Genomic DNA, 14,615 nt, shown 5'->3' with positions numbered 1-14,615 from the left:
AACACGCTCGTGATCAAACATGCAGCATCCTGTACGTTAGAATTACACAAAGGATGATGAAATCATAGGCTATGTAACACCTCCCCACAAAGAAAAAGAAATTTACAAAGGAAATTTCTTATTACTCTAAAACAATCTGTCTAAAGTCTAGATAAGCAATCTGCAATAACATTTTCTTTCCCCTTGACATGTTGTATGTCTAATGAATACTCCTGAAGAAGTAGACTCCATCTTGTCAATCTCTGATTATTATCTTTAAACTTACTAAGGAATTTCAGTGGGTTATGATCGGTATAAATGACTATGGGGTCAAAACCAGAACACAAATAAAATGAAAAATGCTGTAAACCCAAAATCAAGGCCAAAAGCTCTTTCTCAATAGTTGAGTAGTTCTTTTGAGGTGGAGTGAACTTCTTACTGTAATAAGATACAGGGTGTTCAGTACCCTGATCATCCTCTTGCAGCAAAACAGCATCAGCTCCTGTATCACTTGCATCAACAGCCATCTTAAAAGGCTTAGCAAAATTTGGAGTAGCAAGCACTGGCTGACTTAATAGGATAGCTTTAAGTTTGCTGAAAGAGGATTCACAGTTATCGGTCCAGACAAATTTAACTCCCTTTTTCAGTAGGTCTGTAAGTGGTGATACAAGAATTGAGAAGATAAGAACAAATCTCCTGTAATAACCTACCATTCCCAAAAATCTTTGTAGCTCTTTCCTACTTTTAGGTCTGGGAAGATCACTTATAACCTGAACCTTAGCTCCTGGTGGTGCAACATGTCCATCACCAATTACGTATCCAAGGTACTGAACTTTAGCTTGACCAGACTCACAGTTTGATAAATTAGCTACAAGATTAGCCTGAACCAAACGCTCAAAAAATTTACTGACATGGCATAGGTGATCTTTCCAGTTGTCACTGAAGATGAATACATCATCAATATAAACAACACACCCTGCCAAACCCTCTGTTACAACATTCATGAGCTTCTGAAATGTGGCTGGTGCATTCTTCATACCATATGGCATTACAGAACATGCAAAAGTCTTTCCTAGTGTTACAAAACATGAGATCTCCCTAGCACGTTCAGTCATAGGTACTTGCCAGTATTCCTTTAACAAATCAAACTTACTTATGTACCTAGCCTTTCCGATCTTGTCTATGTAATCTTCCACACGAGGGAGAGGGTAAGTGTCTGTTTTGGTTATCTGATTAACACATCTGTAGTCGATGCAAAGCCGCTGTGACCCACCTGGCTTAGGGACTAGAGTGACAGGAGAACTCCACTCGCTCTGACGGGGCTCAATCATCTTGTGGTCCAACAGGTAGCCAAGCTCCTTCTGGATGAGAGGAACTTTCACTGGGTTCACACGGTAAGGAGGCAGTTTAATTGGCTTTGCGTCTCCAACATCGACATCATGCATCAACACAGTAGTTCTTCCTGGAGTGGCACGGAACACTTGCGGGTACTCCTGCAGTAATGCCGAAAACTCCTGCCTTTCCTCGGGAGGTAGATGAGAAAGCTTAGTCTGGAGATCATTCATGATATCAGGATTCTTCCCCAAACTATCACTCAGGCTCATGCTGCATGGGAGAACTTCACTTGCAGACTCGGGTGGAACAGCTACAGTGCAGACTGGGTTATTTTCGTCCCGCCTATGATATAACTTTAGCAACGGCCATACCACGTTGAGTACACCGCTTCCCGTCCGATCAGCGAAGTTAAGCAACGTTGGGTCTGGTTAGTACTTGGATGGGTGACCGCCTGGGAACACCAGATGCTGTTGGCATCCCTACGTGTCAAGTGGGGTTGGTGGAGGATTAGTGCCCCTCCCTGTAAAACAATTAACTCTAAGCCATTGGCCACCCCGTCTGGGATACATGGCGTCTGGCAAAGAATGAATGAATGAATGTGGATGTGACAAAGTTGCTTGTTCTTTCTACGATCTGGTGTGGCGATGACATAGTTGACATCACTGAGTTTCTTCTCCACGAAATAAGGACCACTAAACTTGGCTTGAAGAGGTTGCCCATGAACCGGTAGCAGAATCAAAACCTGATCTCCTGGCTGAAAGTGGCGTAACCTGGACTTCTTATCATACCAAGTCTTCATCTTCTCCTGAGCAGCTCTTAAATTCTCTCTCACCAGCTGTAAAGCAGTGGACAGCCGTTCTTTGAACTTCATCACATACTCCAGCAGGTTGATGTCATCTTCCTCCGACAGCCAGCATTCCTTGAGTAGCTTAAGGGGTCCTCTTACTTCATGGCAAAACAGTAGTTCAAAGGGTGAGAATCCCAGTGATTCATTTGGAGATTCTCCTGCGGCAAATACAACGAATGGAAGACCTTTATCCCAGTCTTTCTGATGTTCCAAACAGTATTTCTTGAGCATCGATTTGAGTGTTTGATGATATCTCTCCAACGCTCCTTGGGTCTGGGGATGGTAAGCTGAAGACGTGATCTGGGTGATGCCCAACTCTTTCAGAGACTGCTTGAAAACATTTGACATGAAATTATTTCCCCGGTCTGACTGTACCTCCTTGGGCAGACCAAACTTTGTGAAGAACCCTAGCATTTCCTTAACCACGTTCTTTGCTGAGATATTTCTAAGTGGAATGGCTTCAGGATAACGAGTAGCCATATCATTCAGGGTCAACACATAAGAAAATCCTGAAGAAGTCTTAGGAAGAGGGCCCACAATATCCACCAACACACGGGTGAATGGCGCCTCAAAAGGAGGAATGGGAACTAGAGGTGCAACCTTTTAGGTCTGATTACACTTCCCCACAACTTGACAGGTGTGACAAGACTTACAATACCAGGAAACATCCCTGAAGATACCTGGCCAGTAGAAGTGTTTCAAAATGCGTGCCACAGTCTTCCTCACTCCAAGGTGTCCTGCCAAACTGGAATCATGAGCCACTCTACTGATATCCTGCCTACAAACACGAGGGATGACAACTTGATGTACAACCTCCCATTCACAGTCGGCTGATGCTGTTGGGGGTCTCAACTTCCTCATAAGTACTCCTGACTTTATATAATAACAAGTAGAAGCACCAGCTGACTCTTCCTCACTGCAAGCAGAGATAGCTAGACCTTTCAACTCAGGGTCAGCAACCTGCAACTCAACCAACTCTTGACGAGACAAATTATCAACACTACGGGGTACTGCCTCATCTGGTGAGTGGTCCAAATTAGCAAGAAAAGTGTCAGCTAGGATAACATCATCATCATCATTATCCTCTAAGTCATCAGTAACTTTAGACTTAGCCCTAGTGACAGCACATGCAGAGAACACATCAGGGACATCACAATCCTGGGACGCAGCCACTGGCTCACTAGACAACTGAGGAGCTGGACACACTTGACTTCCACCAATATCATTTCCAAGTAAGAAAGTTACACCTGACATTGGGAGTGTCTCAACCAACCCAACCATAACGGAACCATTAACAAATCCAGACTCTAAATTCACTCTGCACAGAGGGACAAAGAAGTAATTATTCCCTACACCTTGTAAGATTACAGTTTCATCAGAGGAATTAACATTAGAGCCTAGAACACTGGTCAGCATAAGGGATTGGCAAGCACCTGTATCACGATATATTTTAACTGATTTCCTGTCATTACTGTCCAGAGGACTGACAAAACCATCAGACAGGAAATTAGCACATGAACTCTTGAGAGTGTCACCCACGTTACTGCTCAAAAGAGGAGCTCCATCATGAGAATTTAATTTACCCCTCAAAGCAGGTTCAGTTAACTCAGTTAAAGAATTCTGGGAACTCTCAAGGGTGGACACTAGACCAATTGACTGAATATTTAAAGACTCCTTTTTGTTCACATCACAGTCTCCTGAAACATTTCTCCGTCGTATGACCAGCTTACTACAATAAGTACATTTACTTTTCTGAAATCTAGAGGTGAAGCTGGTATTTACTTCCTGAGAAACATAATCTTTATTCTCTTTCCTGTTATCTGTACTCTGAGTAGAGGCAACGTACTTACTCTCAGCTTTCCTTTTTTCTCTAGAATATCTCTTGTGAGTGAGAACATATTCATCAGCTAAAACTGCAGCATCAGACAAATTATCTATTCTTCTCTCATCAAGATATAGGCTTACATCTTTATTAATACACCTTTTGAAGTCCTCCAGGAAAATCATCTGCTTAAATTTACCAAAATCAGAATCCACATTCTTAGAATTTAACCACTGCTCTAACAGATCTTCTTTGATTTTTGCATACTCAACATGGGATTGCTTATCTCGCTTATAAGTTGTCCTAAATTTTACTCTATAGGCTTCAGGAACAAGCTCATAGGCCTTAAGAATCAAGCTCTTAACTACATCATAATTAACACATTGATCCTGAGGCAAAGATGCATAAGTTACTTGAGCTTTACCGGTGAGAACAGTTTGAAGGAGTACTGGCCAATACTTTTTGGGCCAATTAAAACCTGTAGCTACCCTCTCAAACAACTGAAAATACTTTGTTAAATCAGATTCATTAAAAGGAGGGATAAGTTTAACATTTTTAGCCACATCAAAATCATCAGAGCTGGATGATCCAGTTCCACCTTGTTTCATGCGATACTCATGGTCTGCCTGAATCCTAGCAAGTTCAATTTGTGACTGAGCCTGTACCTGTGCCTCCTGAATACAAGCCTGAGATTCAGCCTCCTTAGCATTTGCCTGGAATTGAGCCTCCTGAATACGAGCCTGAGACTCCGCCTCCTTAGCCTGAGACTCAGCCTCCTTAGCGCGTGCCTGAAACTCAGCCTCCTTAACACGAGCCTCCTGCAGAGCTAGTTGTAACTTAGCTATTTCGATCTGTGTTGCTCATTTATAGGAGTTACATTAAACAAGCTTTTATTAATCATGCCAACAATTTGATCTTTAGAACGATGAGAGTGAACTGCAATTCCCAATTGTTGAGCAACAAGCTTAAGTTCATTCTTTGTTCTGTTTTCTACATCACACACTGTTTGCACATTTGACAAAAAATCTTTGGCTTCATCAAGCGTAGTGATAGTAGACATCATGAATAAATCAGAGTCACAAAATATCAAGCATTATCCTTATGATAATATCCTGAATATCCTGATAAGAGGTTGCCAAATTTATGTTACGGAACAGAGAAAGATAATGTACACTTTAAGTGAGAATACTAAAAATCACTACTGTCCCGTAAAGTTCCAGGTTCAAAACAAAAGAGTTAGGTAAAATTACAAGTTAAAGTTTAATGCTCAAACTAACAACAAAACTTTCAGGACTCATAAGGATAATGTAATGGCAAAAAACAGGTTAAATATATGGTTAACTGCAATAGCATCTATTAACACGAAATTAGCAAGAGTAAATTTATCTAAGTCAGCCCTGATAAAATGAGAAAACCAGATAATACTCAGTGAATGCAAGATATATTATTACAGATACAAAATATTATTACCACTGGCTGACAATATGAATTACAAAAACCTCACTAGGCCTAAGAATTAACACCCTATGCTACACAGTACAAGAAAAAAATGCAGTAACAGTCATACTCAAATTACACAGCTGCTAGATGGTTGGAGACTTCGTGAGCACTCACAATAATAACAACTGTACATGGGAGAACAGAGATGTGAACAAAATGAGGAGTAGATCTAAGTGGCAATTAATGCAGAGACTGAGCTCATTATATAGGGGCCGGCAGAGCTTGATACAACTTGTAAGAAGGACGCGCAAATGAAGCCATAAGGGACAAAGAGTTGACAATCCTGCTCTGAACAACAGAAAGAACGACTTACTTTACTATAAGGGTAGAAGGGGGGAGTGAGGTAGAACACGCTCGTGATCAAACATGCAGCATTCTGTACGTTAGAATTACATAAAGGATGATGAAATCATAGGCTATGTAACAATATATATATATATATATATATATATATATATATATATAAATATATATATATATATATATATTGAAACATATATACATATATATACAAACATATATATATACATACATACACTCACACACACACACACACACACACACACACACACACACACACACTTCCATGCATACATACAGACACACTTTCATGCAAACGTACATATATATATAATAATTTTAATTTTATTTGTTTTGTTTTGTTTTTTTCTTGGTTTTATATTTTTTATACCTTATATTACAAGAAGAACTAATCTAAAGACCCTAAAACTAATCACCTAACAGACAAATCGCTAACCTATACTAAATCCTACAGAGACAAATAGCTAGACCTAGACTAATGGTAAAAATACCTCGACTAACAGAGCACCATCGACTGCAGATATGTAATGCCTTTCTACATGACATACCTGCACTCATCACCTGGTGACTGTCAGTCGAGGCACAACCTAATATAGGGGACATCAATATATGAAAGGGAACCAGACGAGTCAGGAACACCTCATATACGTCAGCTGTCGTCCCTAATTAGAATAACTTAAGCAAGATAATATAATGTATTTACATAATTTGTACAAAAAGTGAAGAACCTCGCCCAGCAGACCACCATCGACTGCAAGTGCCCAATACCTTCCTATATTGCACACTTGCACTCATCAGCTGGTGACTGACAGGCGAGGAACTTGGCTTAATGTAGGGGACATCTATATTAGAAATAGATCGGTGGGAGGAGGAACTATTTAAAATGTGTCAACTGTCAACCCTAATTAATATTACAATATATACATATTTACCGTTGATAAAAACCATAACCACACAGTAAAAAAGTCACATCACTCTGATCAGTCCGGTCTCTCTCAAGAAAGCCATCAATTTATCAGTCATAACAATGTCCCCATCACCCAGGATGGTGGAAAGGGCGAAGGGGACGTCTACTGCACCGCAGTAATTTATAAGTGAAGCACGTTCACGAATAAATCGCCGACAGCGCAGGATGATATGACTGATAGATAACACCGCATTACAGATGTCACAGTGCGGTGGGAAGCGTCTTTCCATATATGGTTTTATGTGGGTTAAAATGGTGGCATTGAGCCGTAACCATGCCAACACTTTTTCTTCTAGGCGACTGGGATGGTTGGCAGTGTCCCAGTCGCCCAGGTACGGCTTACAAGTTGGAATATTTAGTCTGGTCCACTGACCTTGCCACAGAAGATTTATTGATTTCTTTCCGAGAGATAGACTCGACCATAGATCACGAGGAACGTCCCAAGTCTCCTCGAGCTCTACAGCCGACTTTGCAAGTAAGTCAGCCTGCTCATTGCCGTAGATACGACAATGACCAGGCACCCAGATCAGAGTGAATGACTTGTTGCATGAATGCAACTTATTAATGATGCGACCTTGGATCTCGTGAGAGTCCGTAGTGCAAGATGCAATTGCCTGAAGGGCTGATTTTGAATCTGAAAATATGACAAATGAGTCATGCCTAGAATTGAGAGCATAGTCTATGGCTTTGTCAATAGCAAAAAGTTCTGAAGTAAACACAGATGTATGAGTCGGCAACCGAAACCTGAGGGCACATTCAGTCGACCACACACTTGCACCCACACATTCACTCGACTTGGAGCCGTCGGTGTACAATTGATGGGACCCCAAGTGACGAACAATGATGTTACGAAACAAGTGGTGGACCTCCGCCTCCAGCGCCTTGGCCTTTGGTGCTGGGAGCCATGTAACATCGACTGTAAAGCCTGGTGGCTCCCAAGACGCTATATTTTTAAGCACCAACTTGTCACAGTCACTGGGGTCCACATCAAGCTCCTGAGTCAGTAAGTGGAGGCGAGCGGCAAGTGGCTGACGCACCCCCCGCAGAAGGTGGTGGTATTGATGCAGGGGGGTACAGGCCACATTGCCGATATTACTTTTCCTTAATGTCCTTACACCGTAGGACAAGGCCAGGTGGTCACGGCGAATGCAGAGGGGAGGCACATTCGCCTCCACTTCCATACGAGCCACATGGGTACACCGGACAGCTCCAAAACACATTCGCAAGCATTTATTCTGCAACACATCCAATCCTTTCAGTGTGGCATCAGATGCCGAGCCATACACCTGTGCGCCATAGTCTAGCTTCGATCGAATAAGGGACTTATATACCATTAATAATGATTTTCTGTTGGCACCCCATGTAGTACCCGCTAGGTACTTAAGGACATTTAATGGTTTATCACAACGAGCAAGCAAAGTATTAACGTGAAGTTTATAATTCATTCTACAATCAAAATGTATTCCTAAAAATTTTACGGAATTTTGAAAAGGTACCGCCTGATTATCCAAAGTTAAGCACAAATTAGGTACGTTACGATTAGTGATGACTATAGCGGCACACTTACGTACGGAAAACTTAAATCCCCACTGCAAGGCCCATTGGTGGACAGAGTCAAGGGCTGCTTGAATCCGCCCAGCCGAAAATTGTGCATTACGGGAAGAGTGCCATATTGCACAATCATCAGCGTAGAGTGAGTATTTAAGATTCCTTGGGATGGGAGCTGATGACAGAATATCATTGATCATAATACGTAATAAAGTAGGACTAAGCACACTTCCCTGTGGCACCCCGTTTTCCTGGATAAATATATCCGGTGTTACGTTACAGGGCAATTTGACAGAGAAAGTTCTGTCCCTTAAGAAATTTGAAATAAAAACAAGCAAATTTCCTCTTAAACCATAAGCATAGAGCTTCATTAGTATACTGTGTCACCAAGTCAAGTCATAGGCTTTATGGATGTCCAAGAACACCCCTATCATGAATTCTTTATTGGCAAATGCCTCTGCAATACAATGCTCCAAATTCATTAAATGATCTAGTGAACTTCTATAATTACGGAAGCCATATTGCTGATCGTTTAACAAATTCTTCGACTCTAAAACAAAAAGAAGCCTATTGTTAACCATACGTTCCATGACCTTACATAGGCAAGAAGTCAACACAGTAGGACAAAATGAAGTGGGATTCATAAGACGACCAGCCTCTTTGGGTATCGGTATGACGTGCGCAAAGTGCCATGAGTTTGGGAACGTTCGAGACGCCCAAATCTCATTGTACAATGCTAACATCTTAATCAGGTTGTCCTGATTAAGATGCTGGATCGTACCGTACGTGATGGTGTCTGGTCCAGGGCTGGTGTCTTTACAGGATTTAAGGGCAAGGAGCAGTTCATCTAGCATAAACTCTTGGTTGTACGGGGAGTCTACGTCTTCTGTGGCAAAGTCAATGATCTGTAGCTCAGCCGTGCGTCTATGATGTTGAAAACGCGGGTCATAATTGGCTGAGCTACTTACATGTGAAAAACTCCTGGCGAGGATGTTAGCAACGTCCACGGGCTCGTCATAGATGTTATTATTTACTTGCAAGGTGGTGACTGGGAAATATGGGCCTTTATTATTTAATATTCTTATGGTGGACCAGACTTTACGTAATGGTGTTGTACGAGTCACCGTGGACACAAAGGACCGCCAGGAGTCACGTTTGGCCCTTCTTATTATTCTCCTTGCCTCAGCCCGTGCCTGTTTGTATGCAATAAGATTTTTCTCAGTGGGCTGACTATCAAAAATCCTGTATCTCTTATTGCATTTTCTTAATGCTTGTCGGCAATCCGGCGTCCACCAATGTGCTCTATGCTTCGCATGAGCTGTAGAAGTCTTGGGAATAGCAGCCTCAGCTGCGTGTAATATGGATTGGGTTATATTTTTGACCTTAACATCTATGGTCTCCCCAGATATATCTAAATTGGCGATCCTTGAGAAGGATCCCCAATCTGCTTTCTTATAGTTAAATTTTGGAGGTGGAGGGTCCGAAACGATGTCACGTGTATAAGAAAGACAGATGGGTAAATGATCACTTCCCAAGGAGTTGTCATAAGGATTTCATAAAAAATCTTGATGTATACCAGGGGAGGCCAAAGATAAGTCAATGGCCGAAAAGTTACCATTACGATCATCTACACGAGTCGCTCTACCATCGTTCAGAAGACAAAGGTTGGACTGTAGTATTAGGTCGGCTACTTGCTCCCCACGACCATCAATCCTCAAGCTACCCCATTGATAGTGATGGGCGTTAAAATCGCCCAACACTAATTTATTTCCAGGCAGATGTTCAAATAGTGAATTTAAAGCATCACTATCAATGGGGCCATGTGGAGGACAGTAGAGAGAGCAAATAGACAGATACGTGTTATTAAATTTTACTCTGCACGCGACAGCTTCCAGAGTAGAATTTAGAATCACTTCCGTTTGTGGGTGTGATTTGTGTGTGTAAATGGCAACTCCGTGACCTTCATATCTTCTGTACGAGTGGTAGTGTTTGAACTGCGAAGGATCAGGATGATCCTCCAGGCGCGTCTCTTGTAAACAAATAATGTCTGGCCTGTGTGTAGAAAGCAAGATTGCTATATCTTGTAACTTATTCCCAATACCTCTACAATTCCACTGTAATTCAGTGAAAGCGACGGTTTAAGATTTTCGTTGGGGGCCAGTGTGCTTCGTCTTTTTTTGTCGCCTGCCAGTAGGCGAGCGACTACCAGGGGACCTGTCCCAGTGCTTGTTGATGGAAACCTCCATATTTTCATCAATAACTAGGTTCCCAGCCTCCCCCGAGGAAGAGCTAACCTTTCTCTCCCTCGCTGCAGTAGGAACCGGAAGGACATGAGGACGTGACTGTTTCGTGAGGGTGGTCATGTTATTCTTAGTAGGCTTGTCAGGCTTCGCTTTAGGCCGTACTGATGGAGAGGCAGCAGCAGCCTGAGAGTAAGTTGATGCCTTAGGGATGTCAGTGAGAGAGTTGGAACGGACAGGAGGTCGAGATGGAGATGTACTGTGAGTGGCAGGAGGGAGAAAGACAGGGTCAGTCTGCGTCTCGACAGAGCACATCACAGGACGGGACATTACCGCCGAAGCATAGGACCTATTCGGCGTGGGAGTTGCATGCAACTCATTCACCTTCTTCCTAGCTTCGTAGTAGGAAATACCCTCAGTTGCCTTCACTGTGCAGACTTCCTTCTCCTCCTTCCACTTGGGACAATCCCTAGAGGAAGTGGAGTGAGTACCCTTGCAGTGAAAGCAACGTACTGTCTCTGATGTGCAACTTTCCGCATCATGACCCTGGCTTGCACACTTGCCACACACTGGCTGGGAAGCCCGACAAGTCTTTGTACCATGCCCATACAGCTGGCATTTCAGGCAACGCAAAGGGTTAGGGATGTACGGCCGAACGTGAATAATTTCATAACCAACTTTGATATCACTAGGAAGAGAAGATTTGGCAAACATCAAGATGATAGTTGCTGTCTTCGTCCTTATGCCTTCCGAGTAGCGAGTTATGAATTTAGCCTCGATGACATCTTGCTGCGCCAATTCATTTACGATCTCGTCCTCGCTCATCACCATGAGATCCCTGGAAGTGACAACACCCTTGCAAGAATTCATGGAGACTGGGATTTTGGCTTCGACGTCGTAACAATGGAATTTGCGCAGTTTCAACAAACCCTTTACCTGTGCTGAGTTTACAGTTTTGACCAGGAGATCTCCATTAGCAAGTTTTTTAACTAGTTCGACTTCTCCCGCACAGTGGTCAATCACCTTTTTGATAAGGAAGGGACTGAGACTGGACAGGGGAGTGGAACCTAGCACCTGGATGATAACGTAGGTCGCATTAGCTACAGGGATATCAAGTGGGGCTCGAGTCTGGCGTCCGTTAGTCTGGGGGTGGTCAGTCCTGTCATGCCTAATATCGTCAGGACCACCTCCCCCCCTGAAGGGGGGGGAGGCAGTAGGGGCATCCTCCATAGGTACCACTTCCCCCTCGCGGGGGAAGTGGGAAGAAAGAGAAAAACGAGCAAGGGACAGAGCACCTGGGGAAGACCCACCTAGTCTGGGATTACTCTCTCAAACCACTCTCGGGAGGACGCGCCTGTGTGTCACTCACACCCCAGAGCGATCAGTGGGGGGTACACTCCAGAGGTGAGTAAGCAAAGGCAATCTCAGGAAACAGATATAGACACTTACTATATCTACTAAGGCCAGGGAGGAAAATGAGATCTAGCTAACCTAACTTTTACTCCCCTATTTACAAAACTATTGCCGGTGAGGCAGCCCTAGATCGCTAGAGGCGAGAGCAACGAATACACGACTGCACTCTCCGCAACCATTCATCAAAGTCCTCTTGATATAAAGAGTAAACTAAGACACTGTGAAGCCTTGCTAAAGAGAACACAGTAGGCTTTGAAAATGCAAATACTATCATATTATTGTAAAAAATAAGCAAGAGAGTGCATCAGAAAGAAAAGTAAATATTCAGAGGCGATTTTCTAGAAAAGGGAATATTGCACATTCGCCGGTGTGTGAAAACGCCGACGATATACTCTCGCATCCTATGTAACCGTCTCGTTCTTGGTCTTCTCCTTCTTGTCCTCACATTCACTTCATTTTCATATGCTTACCTCAGTCGGTCATAGTTTTCATTCATTCATATAGAATTTCTGAAAAGTCAAACACATGTAGGCCCGTATTATAGCGTGGGCGGAGTCATGGGGTGTTGGACACGCTGCCCTGGCAGGGTACTTTTTCATCTGGTACACTTAGTCATTCACTTATATTGGCAGGGTCGGAACGAATTCAGCGAGAAATAGCTTAGCAACGTAGCGCCTTCGCTCGAGAATAGATGAGACAGTTCTGCTAATCAAACCATAAAATCATAAGGAAAGCAATGTTTCGACATTAAACCAACCTATACCTAACCAACTTAGGCCTAACCTAACTTAAGCTTAGCATAGTTTCTAATTTTCCTTGGGGGGAAGAGGAAGGTGCAACACTCCCGAGTGTTTTATCGAGGCATTCGATCCGACTTGGCAACATAACTAGATGACCAAGTACAACAGAAAAAAAAAAATAATGCGGCCAGGCAACACCTTTGCTTCATTATGCTGAAGGTTAGTATTCAGTGTCCTACATAAATGGACTGAATCTTTTACTATCATGTTTATTGCTTCTATACAAATGTCATGGAAACCATCCTTGGCTGACAAACGTTACTTAATTGTGTGGAAGATACCAGACCCACATTGCTCTGGTAAGATATATGGGCAACACATCAGAAATATTCCTTGATCCATTCCTGAACAGCAGAATCTCCCTTTTTTTCTCCTCTTACTTTAACGCTGCGTATAATTGCCATCTCACTGTGCTGAATGCTGAATTTTAGCAACGGAATAGAAGTAAGTATTATATATGATGGTAATGAAGAAGTGGTATGATAGAGTGGTATGCATAGCTGCAGAATTATGGTTTTATGCAACTGAGGTACCTCGCATGCTGTTGGTAGTTCTCTCATTTTTTTTTTTATATCTTTAACTTTTTATTCTGCCTCACCCTATCATAGGCTGGAAGAAAGGTCAAATTGTTGCTGTTGTTGATGATGGTGATGATGATGATGATGATGATGGTGATGATGATGATGGTGATGATGATGATGATGATGATGGTGATGATGATGATGGTGATGATGATGATGATTTATCTATTCCTTATCATTAACAACGTTAGTATGTCAGTCCATTGCAGAACGAAGGACTCTCCCAGCTTTCTCCATTTTGTACTATTGGCTTTTAGCCTGATTTATCCAGCCCCAACAAATATCAGGATTCCATCTCACCATCATGTTAGTCCACCTCTAGGGTGTCACTCAGTTGCCCTGATTGTCGATCTTTTATGCTGTGCGAGAGGACGTGACCCACCTAGAGCCATTTCTGCTTCTTACTGTATTTGTAGTCAATATATCCTCTGTTTTAATGTAACTTTCCTAGGAAGTGCTCTTTCTATCTTTGCATGTGAGCACTAACATAATCATTTCCATTCCACTCTACATAGTTCTAAGTTTATGTTGCAATGATTTTGTTAGACTCCATGTTTCCGAACCGTAAGTTAGAAAGAGACAGACACGGTGATTATACCTGTATAACCATCTTTTTACCATAATGGCAATTACATATCTTTCGTGCAGTTACTGTTACAAAAGCCCTCCATTCCATTCCAATTTTTCGTTTCATTTCATTTACATGAGTGACTCAGTCTGAAATAACTTCCCTAGATGTAGGTTATGTACTCCTCAAAACGTTTTAGTTCTTCATCTATTTCTGTTGGACGGGACTGAACATGTCTTTTAAAAAGATCTGTGATCTGGGTATACTTGTTTACTCAAAAGGAAGGAGGTGTACCAACAGCACAAACTCTTTCGTACAATTACATCAGAGGGCTAAAATACTCGTATTTCTAACTTCAAACTCGTAAATGTTTCTTATAAATAATGGTCTCCGTCTTATATCTGTTCAAGTTAAAACCCGAAATTAGTCAGAGCTCGTTTAAACTAGTAAGAACCAGCAGTCACATTTGTTGCACTTAACAACTAGTATTACCTAGGCAGAACTAGTTGCACCAGTGGAGGCTGGGTAAAACATGAAATGAAGGACTGGAGTGATTTTATACCTGGTTTTATCTAAACATTTCAGTCAAAACTAGTTTTAATTACTGCTCTGTCTAAGGGAACTAGGTGTTCTGGTGTTTACCTGCCAGACACCTTAGTGAAAACCAGGTGCTATAAATTATGTTTGTCTTATC

General features: G+C 42.3%; 1 non-coding gene across 1 annotated transcript; it reads left to right on the top strand.

Moving 5' to 3' along the window:
* Nucleotides 1–1,671: 1,671 nt before the first annotated feature.
* Nucleotides 1,672–1,790, top strand: LOC145395340 (5S ribosomal RNA). The gene has a single exon (XR_013896583.1). It is a non-coding gene; the product is annotated as a 5S ribosomal RNA (ribosomal RNA).
* The last annotated feature ends 12,825 nt before the right edge of the window (nucleotides 1,791–14,615 follow it).

This window comes from Coenobita brevimanus, chromosome 30 (genome assembly GCF_032717465.1).
Source record: "Coenobita brevimanus isolate Jiangsu-jjx chromosome 30, ASM3271746v2, whole genome shotgun sequence".
Taxonomy (NCBI): domain Eukaryota; kingdom Metazoa; phylum Arthropoda; class Malacostraca; order Decapoda; family Coenobitidae; genus Coenobita; species Coenobita brevimanus.
Note: the sequence above shows the minus strand (reverse complement) of the source record. Positions and strands in the feature narration are given on the sequence as shown.